This window comes from Ceratotherium simum, chromosome 1, assembly GCF_057802395.1.
Source record: "Ceratotherium simum simum isolate JZ-2026a chromosome 1, ASM5780239v1, whole genome shotgun sequence".
Classification (NCBI taxonomy): domain Eukaryota; kingdom Metazoa; phylum Chordata; class Mammalia; order Perissodactyla; family Rhinocerotidae; genus Ceratotherium; species Ceratotherium simum.
Genome location: NC_141900.1, coordinates 27,971,899 through 27,986,014, shown reverse-complemented (window position 1 = coordinate 27,986,014; position 14,116 = coordinate 27,971,899). Strand labels below are relative to the sequence as shown.

The following is a 14,116-nucleotide window of genomic DNA, read 5'->3' as shown; positions in this document are numbered from 1 at the left end:
CACCTGGATCTTGCTTTCTAAATTCTATTTCTCTTTAAAATGAACCAGAGATCTCTCTCCATGTAGAAATGCTTGATTAAAGTAGAAATGAAATGAAAGAAAATGAACAAGGTAAACTTGGGATATCCTATCGTGCCTGAAAGTAAGGACATTCTCTAAGACTAGTGGGATTCAAAAGAACAGAGTATTTGACCTAAAGAGGCTTATGGATTATAACATATTGAATCAAAAATTCCGTAGGTAACCTTATTGATGAGACAGACAGAGACAGAGAGAGGAGATATAAGGGGAAAATGGGAAAGCTTGTATTTACAGAAAAATATCTTTTAATAAATGTAGAAAGAATCATAAAATGAGAAAAATAACCATCTTGCATCCATTGATCACATCAATGGTAAAGCCATTGGGTGAAAAATTATTGGGGAACAGGACATTCACAACTCTCAAGACATTAGCTCCTGGATGACTTATCAGTTACAAAGCCACAGCTTTTCACAATGAAGAAATTAGGTAGTTACCATCTCAAACAAGTGATCAAATTTAGCCTCACCAAAAGTTGGACCATCTGACATTATGTTCCAGAAGTTTTGAAGCAATAAAAACTATACATTGTTGCCTATGAAGTGTACTTGCCAAGAAATTATCTAACTTGAATCTAATCAGGTGAAAAGCACTCAGACAAATCCAGAATAAGGGGCATTCTACAACACAACCGGCCTGGATTCTTCAATAAAACAGTCAATATCACGAAAAACAAAGGCAAGCCTACTGTTCTAGATTAAAAGAAACTAGATTCAAGAGACGAAACTGATGTAATATGTAAACTTTCACTGGATCCTGGATCTGAAGAAAAAATAGCTATACAAAACATTTTGGAGACGGAGAAAATTTTCATGTGGACTGTATATTGATTATATGGAATCATTGTTAATTTTCTTACAGATGAAAATAAGCTGCAGTTGTTTGTTTATTTTTAATTGCTGCTATAACAAATTGCCCAAAACTTGGTTTAAAACAACACAAATGTGTTATCTTAAAGATTTGTTGGCTAGGAGTCCCACACTGGTCTAAAAGAGCTAAAGCAAAGTATTGACAGAGCTGCATTCCTTTCCAGAGGCCATAAGGGTGAATTCATTTCCTTGCCTCTTTCAGCTTTTAGAGGCCACCAGCATTCATTGCCTCGGAGGCTCTCTTTCTGCATCTTCTAAGTTAGCAATGTTGCATCTCTCTAACCACTCTTCCACAGTCACATCTCCCTCTGACCACAGGAGGGAACGGTTTTCGACTTTTAAGGATCCGTGTAATTAGATTGGGCACACTCAGATCATCCAGGATAATCTCCTGATCTCAAAGTCTTAATTTAATCACATCAGCAAAGTCCCATTTGCCTCATAAGGTAACTATTCACAGGTTCTGGTTATTAGGGGGTGGAATTTTGGGGAGGTGGGGGAGCATTCTTCTGCCTAGCTGCATGGTATTGTGGTTATTTAGGAAATTATTTTTATTCTTAGAAGAGCACGTTTAACTATTTAGGAATAAGTCTGCAACTTAAATATATATATATTTAAAATACATATAAATATATATATATATCTCACACACACACACACACAGATAACCAAATGTAGCAAAATGTTATCAACAGTTGAATCTAGATGGAGGGTTTATGGTTGTTTTTGTTTTGTTCTTTCAACTCCTCTGTAGGTTTAAATTTTTTCAAAAGAGGAAAGAAAGGTGCTATTGAACACCTTCAGTCCCCAGACAATCCAGGACACATCTGATTTAAAAATGATTTCAGAAAAAAGGAAGTGGGTACAATTTTAAGACTGGGTATCTCAATAAACATATATAGCCATAAATTTAGAGAGCCAACTAGAACGAAGATAAAGCTGTAACTGGTTAAAAAAAAAAAAAGCAGTAAGTCCTATTTGCTGGAAAAGAGAGGTGTTTGGTAGTTTGTAGGTGACACAGGGACCTTGTTTTTGTCTGTTTAAATAAGATTATACAGTGGCCTTGTTTTGCCTCAGAAAGAACTTGCCTGATGTTGATGTTCTATGAGAATGTTTATGTTCAAGGGGACAACAATATGGCCTACCTGTGAGCCACAGGCCAGAGGCTGACAACACGGAGTCCTAGCTGTCAAGGTCACACCAGTTTTAAAAAGTCTAGGGCTGCTTTTTTCTTTCTCAATCTTTTTGTGTTTTTTTTTTAATGAATGCTCGAAACATGGAAATGAGTGAGTTAATTTTAACTCCAATGATAAATTTGCAGAATATAGTCCTTAAAATAGTAACTAAGGGGCCCGCCCCAGGGCATAGCAGTTAAGTGTGCATGCTCCACTGCTGGTGGCCCCAGGGTCGGATCCCAGGCGCACACAGACGCACCGCTTGTCGGGCCATGCTGTGGCAGCGTCCCATATAAAGTGGAGGAAGATAGGCACAGATGTTAGCCCAGGGCCAGTCTTCCTCAGCAAAAAGAGGAGGATTGGTCTGGATGTTAGCTTTGGGCTGATCTTCCTCACAAAAAAAAAAATAAAATAAAATAGTAACTAAATTTAAGATAAATATTTCAAGGAAAATGAATATTATTCACATTGGTGCATTCATTTGACAAATATATTGAGTGTCTAGTAGGTGAAGAGTAGTCTGAGTAGCCCTGAGGGGAATATAAAGATGAATAAGGGACAGTGATTGTCTTTAAAACACTTACACTTTGGTCATGTATGTGATAGATATTTCCATCTTAGACCATTGATTATAAATAAGGAAAAACTATCAGCATATTTATTAACTAAATCTTTGTTTAAAGCTTAATTCTAAAGAATCATATGTAGTGTCGTAAGTTTGAATATTCAGGGAAGCTTTATGGAATTATTTAGCTTGATATATACATATTGTGAAATTCAAATACTTATCCCTCCCAGACTCTTATCAAGGTTGCTATACACTGAGTTGTCGGTAGAAATAAATATATGGCTAAACTTAACCAAAGAAATCTGTGTTAAATAACATATTACTAATAGCTGCTCCCCATAAGGCTCACCCAGCCACAGGATTTTTAGTAATGCTATACATTCACTTTCATAGATGGATGATATAAAACCACAAATGTGCCGTGTAGTCTTGAATATTTATGTATAAAATAAATATTTCTTAGTAAATTTTCCCCATTGGGAGATGAGATGGTAGGAATCACTGTTCTTATTGCTATTGTCATCAGCCTTTTATTTTCAATAAATACAATCCTCTGAAAGGAAGCAGTTCCCAGGAGAAAACACCCCATTTAAATGTGGTGTTAAAAGTAATTGATATGCAGAAAGACAGCCCTTTAAGTCACATGCACACTCTCCATTATTAGTTGCTCCATGGAGGTGCATTTGACTGAGTACAGTTTCTATGAGCTCAAAAAACTCCAAGTTGCCCAGAATGAATGAAGCAGTTTCTCTTTTTGGTTTATAGTCATTCTGACTTCCAACAGGATCAGGACATTAAACTTTCTTAAATTCACCTTAATTTAACCTTCACATCTTTTGTTCATTTTCTAATTGGATTGTTTAGTTTTTTATTATTTTGAGTTTTGAGAGTTCCTCTTTATTCTAGATACTACTTTTCAGTTATTATGGCTTAGTACTTTTTCAGTCCTCTCCTCTCTCTCCTCTCCTTCGAGGACTCCTTGAATAATACGAATATTAGGTCTTAAATTATTGTTCCTCAAGTCCCTGAGGCTCTGTTAAACTTTTTTTTTAGTCTATTTTCTCTCTGTTTTTCTAATGGGTAATTTCTGTTGTTCACTGAGTCTTTCCTCTATCCTTTCCATTCTGCTGTTGAGTCTATCCATTGAGTCTTTTATTTTAGTTATTGCATACTTCAGTTCTAGAATTTCCATTTGGTTCTTCTTTTTCCTTCTATTTCTTTACTGAGACTTTCTATTTCTTTTCTGGAAATTTCTATTTCTTCATTGTTTCAAGTGTCTTTGTAATGTTCATCAAAGCCTTTTTTAAATTCCTGCTTTAAAATCTTTGTCAGACATTGCTAACGTGTCATCACAATGTTTGTATTTATTGATTGCCTTTTTAAATTCAAATTGTGGTTTTCCCTATTTCTCAGTATGATATGTGATTCTTTAATTAAAACCTGGACATTTTGGGTATTAAATTATGAGACTCTGGATTTCATATGAACCTTTTTTAATTGGCTTTCTCTGACACTGCTGCAGCAGGAGAAGAAAGCAGTGCCACTTTGTTACTGTCAGGTAGGGGTAGAAGTCCAAGTTCCCACTCAGCCTCCTTTGAGACTGGAGGGGGTCTCTTTCTGCTGGGTGGGAGTGGAATTCCGGCTCCCCTCTAGGTTTCTGCTGATACCATGCTGGCTGGGAGAGTTAGGAGTGCTTCCTGTCTGCTGAGTAGGGACAAGAGTTCTAGCCTCCAGTGACATCAGGGCATAAGGAGTGACCTCATTATCACTGGGTGTTGGGGAAAGTCTTGATTCTTCATTAGTCTTCCTCTGACATCACACCAGTGGGGAGGGGAAGGGATGCCCAGTAACTGCAGGTGGTAGTGGAAGGCCATGTTCCCCACTGTGGGAAAGGGACACTCACTACTGCCTAGTGGGGACTGCAAGTCCCAGCTCCCAACTTGACCTTCTCTGGTACCACCCAGGAAGATGGGTTGGGACAGCCTAGAGATAACCTTTCCTCAGTCTTTGCTGATGTGAGGGGTAGAATTGAAGCTACAGTTCTTTTTCCAGTGTTTGGCTGGAGTAGAGCAGTTGTTTATTGTTTAAAATGTTTCTCTCTGGCTAAGCTGCCCATTTCTGGTCGTTCGGCTGGAGAAAACAGGCTTTTCTTGGGGTTATTTTTGTCCACCCCTATTTGTATTTCCAGGTTGCCACTTTTCCAGCATCCAGTCTGGGGTATATGAGGCAGAAAGAAAAGCCAGGGAATTTAACATCATATTCTTTTCTTTGATCCCAAGATCTTTAGCTTGTCTGCCTCCTTCTTTCCACCTTTGAGTCCTGTTATTTTTGTTTTATATATAATGTCCAAGATTTTTACTTGTAATTAGTGGGAAGAATATGAAAAAAATACATCTACTCCATCTTCCTGGAAGTGGAAGTCCAAATATAAATTTATTTTTATATTCAAATTTATAACTTTTATTTATTATAAATTTTATCAGTGAGGACAGCGAGACTATTTAATGGAAGTCTTGTGTGCATCCAATTTATTTTACTAGTTTTTTTTTTTAGCCTTGTACTGAAAAAATTCTGCTTGACACAAATAAGCAGTTACCATAATATCCTTTTTTGTTTTGCCTATGACTCATAGGCCACATCTCACCCACTGCCTCTTTTGGTAAGCAAAGTTGTATTGGATCACAGTCACACTTATTTATTAACATGTTGTCTATGGCTACTGTTGCAGCACAATGGCAGAGTTGAGTAGTTGTGACAGAAACTTGATGGCACACAACATTGAAAATATTTATCTGCACCTTTAAAGAAAAAGTTTGCCAACCCCTATTTTAAATGTTTCACTTTACCTTCTCATGACACTAATAGTTAATCCAATCCAGAAGTTGGAATGAGGAAGAGTGGAATAATTTTATTTCAAAGATAAATTACTATGTTCAATAATTCACTATCTTAGTCAATAAATGAGTCTTTAGCCATTTAAGTATTCATTAATTGGTGAAAAAATATTTTCAGATTGTTTTTTCTTAATCTGACACATTCAATATTGTCAGTTAAAGAAACTAGTAGATGTCTCAGTTGGAAAGCCAAATTTTCCCAAAAGTCCGTTTATTAAAATATGTCGAGTCTAATACTTTAAACTTGATTACTTGCTTATACTTTATAATTTCAGTTGAAGCACTGTGGTATTCAAACTCTGCATTACCCAATGGAGTTTTTCTGAGCAACATGCAAATAACTATGCCATAGGTGACAGAAATGCTAAAGATGAAGTAAGGGAGAAAGCCATGGGAATGACTACAACACTTTTTTCTAAGACTGTGTAGTAACTTTGAGTAGTAGCTAGGAAATTGTCATCGCTAGAAAAGAGAAAAGGATGAGGAGATTGCTGGGAGATAAGTTCAGATGGGTGGCCGTGGACCAGACCATGTAGGACCACATTTACCGTGGTAAAACCTTAATTTGTACTCTGAGTAAACTGAACAGCCATTGGAGGGTTTGAGGCAGAGGAATTACATGATTCAACTGAAGTTTTGAAAGGAACACTTTAGCTGATGTGTGGAGAATGGGCTGTAGGAAATTAAAAGGATAAGAGTGATACCAGTTAGGTGTCTATTGCAATAGTCCAGGCAAGCGATAATGGTGATTTGGGCTAGGGTAATATATCACAAAAATTTGGCTGGCCTTGGTCTCTGGTTCTTGGAAGGTAGCCTCTAAATCCTCAGAATTTCCTAAGTGATAGATATGTCTTTGTTCTCATGATGGGCTCAGATAATTTATGCTAACCAGGTGACTTACAGTAGGCCACTGCATAGTTGAAGCTACCAAGATGACTCCAAATGGTGGCTATCCAGGCCAGAAAGACCAATTGTGTGGTTAAAGGATTGGGGCTTTGAGCTGCATATCAGCCTGACCCCTACGGAGGAAAGGAGTCTAGAAATTGAGTGCAATCATGTGGCCAATGATTCAATCAACCATGCCTATAAGGAAACCCCAATAAAAACTCCGGATACCAAAGCTCAGACACAGAGATGTGTGCAGAGAGATTTTATGAAAGGAGAGCAAATATCACTCGGACATCCTGTGAGTGGGTTAGTAAGGATGCTATCATGGTTGGAGAGTCACATTTACTTTTGATATTATGATGCTTTTTCCCTCAGAAGCAAGACAATATATTTGACAAGTTGTTGATCATGAAAATAAAATAAATGCAGTTTATAACACTTTGGCAGATGTAGGAACTTTCCACAATATGGTATATCAATATTTACACTTAATAAATACTGGGGTAGTTACAGTGTGATCCTGGTCACATTTCTGCACATTACCATGCCTTGGACTTCTGAAGCATATGTGTTTGCTTTTTTAGAAAATTCAATGAACACTATGCTTTCCAATAACTACATTGTCACTTAAATTTAGAGAATTGGGTGCACTCTTGACCTGACAATACCACAGTTTTAAACAGTTTCATGTGTATATGTCAAATCACAAAGAACTATACTTATATGAAGTGACTGGTTAGACTAGATGTTCAAATAAGCGCATACAGCTTCAAAGAATCTTTAAATCTTAATTTAGAAGGAAAAATTATAGACTTCAAAACTTCAACTGAAAAATTCTTGAAGGTATGGGAATAGCGTTGGTAAACAAACAGTAGTAGCTAGTGATAAAAAAAATTATAGATTTTCAATGTCATTTTAAAGTTACTACTTTAAAAGTTTAGAATCACCAATTAAGAGCAGAGGACAAGTTGTGAGCTATATAAAAAAAGCCAGCTTAATTAAATCTTTGAGCTATGTATGTGTACATAGAATAAAGGCACTAGACAACTCCATTACAGGGGACAGAAAGGAAACTGTAATTATCAAATATAGTACCATCTTTCAGCAAAAAAATTCTAGAATGTGAAGATACCATGACTATAGTTATATGAATAAATTTTGGGCAGCAATAGATGTTTTTAATAAGAGAATTGTATGTTGCTTTTGGATTTTTTCCAAGCTCTTTCAAAGATTTATATAAAACCAGCCAAAAGCTTGATGATTTGTCAGCAACTCAATATATTGTAGGAAATTTAGGAGCAGTATACAGAGCTTATTTAATATAAAGGAACTAAAGGAATGCATTCTTTTGCATTATGTTTAATGCAAACATTGAAATTAATTAAACGATTCAAATGCATGGATTCACAGGACTAGTCATTTTATAAATTACCATCACTCTGGTTTTCAGGTCATAAAAGGACATTGAATTACATCAACAAGAGTCATGCAAGAGGAGTGTACTCATTCTGAATCTGTAAACAGATATGAGCTAATTGGCCTGACTGGCTAAGATCCCAATGCTATTTAAAAGGTATAGAGACTTTCTCAAATGAACTTATTAAAGATGGTAGGAAAGTTATTTTGAATATATATATTTAAAAAGCAGAGAGCAAAAAAAAAAGACAAAGCAGAGAGCATAGCGATTATTTAGGTTTATCTGTAGACATTGATCATTGCTACTTGAAACTTAGACTAGTGTTTAATCAACAAATGTCAAGGCATAGTGCTATGGAAATAAAAAATTATGAGAAATAATTTCTGCCTCTTAAGAAATTTATGATATTGTGGAAAGTATAAGACATATTCACATGAAATATAATTTATGCAAGACAGTGCGATTGCCAGGCAGAGTTATAGCATAAGATAAATATCTCTGACCTGAGACAGCAAGATAAAGTTGTTCTCGGTAAGTATAAGTTGAGTTGGCCTTTGAAGGATATGTCACAGATGAATAGGATAAGGAGAAGAGTAGTTTCAACAAAGGCAAAGGATCAAGCAAACACTGCATGTGTTCAGAATTGGGAAGTAGACATATTTCCCAGGATATTTGAATATGTGTGATAAAGCGGTAAAAATAAGATTAGGTTTGGTTGTGGAGGATATTAAATGCCAGATTGAGAAATATGGATCTCAGACATTGTATTAATATTTTCATTTGGTTCCTAAGTCACTACATCCATAAATCAAAACATAAACTTAAGATCTGGATCAATTAAAAAGTGATGAACCGAGCCAGCCCTGATGGCCTAGTGGTTAGGATTCAGTGCTCTCCACTTCAGCAGCCCAGGTTCGGTTCCCGCACGGAATCACACCACTCTTCTGTCGGTGGCCATGCTGTGGCAGTAGTTCGCATGGAGGAGCTGGAGGGACTTGCAGCTGGAATGTACAAAAAAACCTAAGAAGTGATGATCTTGTTTACCTGAAAACAGCAGTTGTTCATTACTGGCCACTTTTCTATGACCTGAGAGGAGATTTTGCAAAAGCAAATTGATGTAGAAATTTAAAACGGTTAAAAGTGATGATATCAGTATCTGCATCAATCTTAAGACTGGATTCAAGTGGAAACATCCCCTGAGATGATTCCTCGGTACTACCCAAGAGTACGAGGTGCACATTTGGAGTTTTCCTGCCCAGCGTTCTTTGCTTTTAATTCACTCCAGTTTTGCTTTCCTCATTATAAGAGGTTTGGCAGAACCGCCAATGAAATTGCCCTGACCTCCCCTACACTTGAGAGGGACACATGACCCAAGATGAGTCAGATTCCCTGTGCTTGGAACTGAAATCTTAGCAGAATGCCACAAACAATGAAACTCTGAGGCAAAATATCCCAATTTGTCGCACCTTAACAAGGTGGTTCATTAGTCTCTGTTACCAAGTCTCCAAGAGCTGTTCTACTCCTGTGCACTGCGTGCGATGCTGGATCTTCAGTTTTCTCTTCATATGCCTCCAAGAGAATTAATTTTTCCTTAAGATTTCAACAGAATTTCTGTGGCTTGCAACTAAAGATAGTGACTTGTACCAGGCAACTTCTAATAATGGTTAGGTTTTACCATGACAAGCTGTTGTTAATGGGTTATACTTTGGACCCGCAAATGTCATATAGGCAAAGTAACAATATAAATCATTATCTTAAACTGGGACACTTTTAAGAGTCAAAGTAGGCATCATTAAAAATTAAGCTGTAGAGGCGGAGTCAAGATGGCGGCGTAGGCAGACTCTGAACTCACCTCCTCCTGTGGACACAGCCAATTTACAACTACTCATGGAAAAACTACCCCTGAGACAGAACTGAAAACTGGATAAGAGGAACTCCTGCAACAACGGACAATCCTAACTGAGGTAGAAGAGGCAGAAACTCCCTTCTGGAGAGGAAAAACCGCCGCCTTCACAAGCCGCCAGCTTCACGGCCGCCGGGAGCAGCGCACAGGTACGCAGCCTCCCTGGAGACGCGGGGCCCTGAGCCGGGGAGCGCCCCCACTGTGGGCATTTTCTGGACCCAGCACAATCGAGACCAGCAGCATAATATCTGACTGTGCCTGCTACTAAAACACTGGGGAGTACCCCCAGAAAACCCGGTTCACAAAGAAACTAAAACCGGCTCTTAAAGGGCCCGCATGCAAACTCACCCGTTTCAGAAAGCATCCTAAAATCACCAGAAAGAAAGGTGCACAGTGCTTTGGTGACAAGAGACTCACCTAATAGGCCCTGAGTGCATCTCGGTGAGGGGTGAGGCCTCTCCAGGGACTGGGACATTGGCGGCGGCCATTGTTGTGGCCTGGTGTGGGCTTGCTGACACAGATGCCATTGGAGTTCTCCCTGAGGCCTGCTAGCCCAGGGTCTGCCCCACCCGCTAGAGCACCGATTTAATCCAGCTCAGCCAGGGCAGGCAGCCCACCCTAGAGACTGGCCCCACCCAACAACAAGCCCTCAGGCAACGTGTGGGCCTGCATAGATTGGTGACTGGATTCTCTGCAGCCTGGCAACTGAGCCGACTTGAGCGGGGCAGGGTGTGTACAAGGAGCAGGTGGAGAGTGTGGGGCAGTGGCAGAGTGTGTGGGGCTCCCGCCGTGGAGAGACTGGGTCCGCTTGGGGAGGTCGGGGCGCTCACACGGGGCAGGACTGTGTTGACTCTGTGTGTGGACCTGTGGGTGGCAGGGCTTGTCAGCTGCAGAAGACTTGTGCTTCTCAAAGACCCACATAGGGGGTTTGCCCCACCTTCCAAAGCCTGAAACAATTGGGTGCTTCTGTTCCTGAGGCAAGCCCCACCCAGCTGCAATCCTCAGAGAGCTGACAAGAGACCTAATAGGCTAGAGGCTTACAGCAATTGTAAGGCCCTGAGCCTAACAACCTGCCACGCTGGAGGCCTACTCACTTAAAAGAAATACTGCAACACAAATGTGGTATTAGAACTTGTAGCCAACTGTGCTGGGGCTCCCCACACCTGATAAAGAGACTGAAGGGCCCACAACAACTACAAACAGCTGAGAGTTACAACAGCTGGCCAGGAGCATAACTCGGCCTCCCTGGGCACCTACAAGGAGAGCAAACAGGCCACAACAGAAGGACACACGTAGCCCACATAGAGGTCACCCCTGGAACATTGAGAACTGAGGGAAGCACACTGGAAGCCTCCCAGGGCATCACTTACATAAGGTCACCTATCCAAGAGCAGGAGACGTAGCTGACCTACCTAATACGTAGACACAATCACAGGGAAAGAGGCAAAATGAGGAGGCAAAAGAATACATTCCAAGTAAGGGAACAGGACAAAACCCCAGAAAAGGAACTAAGTGAAACAGAAATGAGCAACCTACCCAACAGAGAGTTCAAACAAAGAGTGTTAAGGATGCTCACTGATCTGGGGAGAAGAATAGATGAACTCAGTGAGAATGTCAACAAAGAAATGGAAGATATAAAAAAGAACCAATCAGAAATGAAGAATACAATACTGGAAATGAAAAATTCACTAGAGGGACTCAAAAGCAGAGTAGAGGATACAGAAGAACAGATCTGTGAGCTGGATGAAAGACTAGAAGAAATTACCCAAGGTGAACAGGTAAAAGACAAAAGAATTAAAAAGAGTGAGGACAGTCTAAGGGACCTCTGGGACAACATCAAGTGCACTAACATCTGTGTTATAGGTGTCCCGGAAGGAGAAGAGCGAGACAAGGGGGCAGAGAATCTATTTCAAGAAATAATAGATGAAAACTTCCCTAACCTGAGGAAGGAAACAGACATCCAGGTACAGGAAGCACAGAGCACCCCAAACAAGATAAACCCAAAGAGGCCCACACCAAGACACATCATAATCAAAATGTCCAGAATTAAAGATAAAGAGAGAATCCTAAAACCCGCAAGAGAATGTCAAGTTACATACAAAGGAAACCCCATAAGTCTACCAGCTGACTTCTCAGTAGAAACCTTACAGGCTAGAAGAGAATGGCACGATATATTTAAAGTGCTAAAAGGAAAAACCTTACAGCCAAGAATACTCTACCCAGCAAGGTTATCATTCAAAATGGAAGGAGAGATCAAAATTTTCCCAGACAAGCAAAAATTAAAGGAGTTTGTCACCAAGAAACCAGTGCTACAAGAAATGTTAGAGGGACTGATTTAAGGGGAAAAGAGAAGACCACAAATAGGAAAAATTATCTATTTCCACGATTAGAACATAATGGATGCAAATGCACAAAAAAGAGGTTGGATATGATATCAAAAACATAAAAGGAGGGAGGAGGGTAGTTAAAGAGTACAGCTTTCAGACAGAGGTCAAACTAAAGTGACCATCAATTCTGTATAGAAGAAGAAAGGAACAGAGAAGGACTACTAAAACACTGAGAAAAAAAAATGGCAGTAAGTACATACGTATCAATAGGTACTTTAAACGTCAATGGACTAAATGCTCCAATTAAAAGGCATAGGGTGGCTGACTGGATAAAAAAACAAGACCCATATATATGCTGCATACAAGAGACACACTTCAGACCTAAAGACACTCACAAACTGAAAGTGAAGGGATGGAAAAAGATACTCCATGCAAATGGCAATGAAAAGAAAGCTGGGGTAGCAGTACTCGTATCAAACAAAGTAGACTTTAAAACAAAAACTGTAAAAAGAGACAAAGAAGGGCATTACATAATGATCAAGGGAACAATCCAACAAGAGGATATAACACTTGTAAATATCTGCGCACCCAATGTAGGTGCACATAAATATATAAAGCAATTATTAACAGACATAAAAACAGAAATAGACAGTAACACAATAATAGTAGGGGACTTTAACACTCCACTTACACCAACGGATAGATCATCCAAAAAGAAGATCAATAAGGAAACATTGGCCTTAAACGACACACTAGAACAGATGGACCTAGTAGATATATACAGAGCATTCTATCCAAAAACCGAAGAATACACGTTCTTTTCAAACACACATGGAACATTCTCCAGGATTAATCACATATTAGGCCACAAAACAAGTTCTAAATTTAAGAAGATTGAAATAATACCAACCATCTTTTCTGACCACAATAGTATGAAACTAGAAATCAACTATAGGAAGAAAATCAGCAAAACCACAAATACGTGGAGATTAAACAAAATGCTACTGAACAACGACTGGGTTAACGAAGAAATCAAAGAAGAAATCAAAAAATACCTGGAGACAAATGAAAATGAAAATACGACATGCCAGAATTTATGGGATACAGCAAAAGCGGTTCTAAGAGGGAAGTTTATAGTGATACAGGCCTATCTCAACAAACAAGAAAAATCTCAAATAAACAATCTAACAATGCACCTAAAGGAACTTGAAAAAGAAGAAGAAACAAAGGCCAAAATCAGTAGAAGAAGGGAAATCATAAAAATCAGAGCAGAAATAAATGAAATAGAGACCAAAAAAACAATAGAAAAAATTAATAAAACCAAGAGCTGGTTCTTTGAAAAGATCAACAAAATTGACAAACCTTTAGCTAGACTCACCAAGAAAAAAAGAGAGAAGGCACAAATAAGTAAAATCAGAAATGAAAGACGAGAGGTTACAACAGACACCTCAGAAATACAAAAGATTATAAGAGAATACTATGAAAAGCTATATGCCAACCAATTCGACAATCTGGAAGAAATGGATAAATTCTTAGAATCATACAACCTTCCAAAACTGGATCAAGAAGAAGTAGAGAATTTGAATAGACCAATCATCAGTAAGGAGATCGCAACAGTAATCACAAACCTCCACAAAAATAAAAGTCCAGGACCAGACGGCTTCCCTGGGGAATTCTACCAAACATTCCAAGAAGACTTAATACCTATCCTCCTCAAACTCTTCCAAAAAATTGAGGAGGGGGGAAGCTCCCTAACTCATTCTATGAAGCTGACATTACCCTGATACCAAAACCAGACAAGAACAACACAAAAAAAGGAAATTACAGGCCAATATCACTGATGAACATTGATGCAAAAATCCTCATTAAAATACTAGCAAATCACATACAACAATACGTTAAAAAGATTTTACACCATGATCAAGTGGGATTTATTCCAGGTATGCAGGGATGGTTTAACATTCGCAAATATATCAATGTAATACACCACATTA

General features: G+C 38.7%; 1 long non-coding RNA gene across 1 annotated transcript; it reads right to left on the bottom strand.

Annotated features, from left to right (window-relative positions):
• Positions 1-8,647: 8,647 nt before the first annotated feature.
• On the bottom strand, positions 8,648-10,395 carry LOC147918166 (uncharacterized). Its single transcript, XR_015553069.1, has 2 exons — positions 10,213-10,395; positions 8,648-8,893 (listed from the first exon to the last, which is right to left on the bottom strand). It is a non-coding gene; the product is annotated as an uncharacterized LOC147918166 (long non-coding RNA).
• Between the last annotated feature and the right edge of the window lie 3,721 nt (positions 10,396-14,116).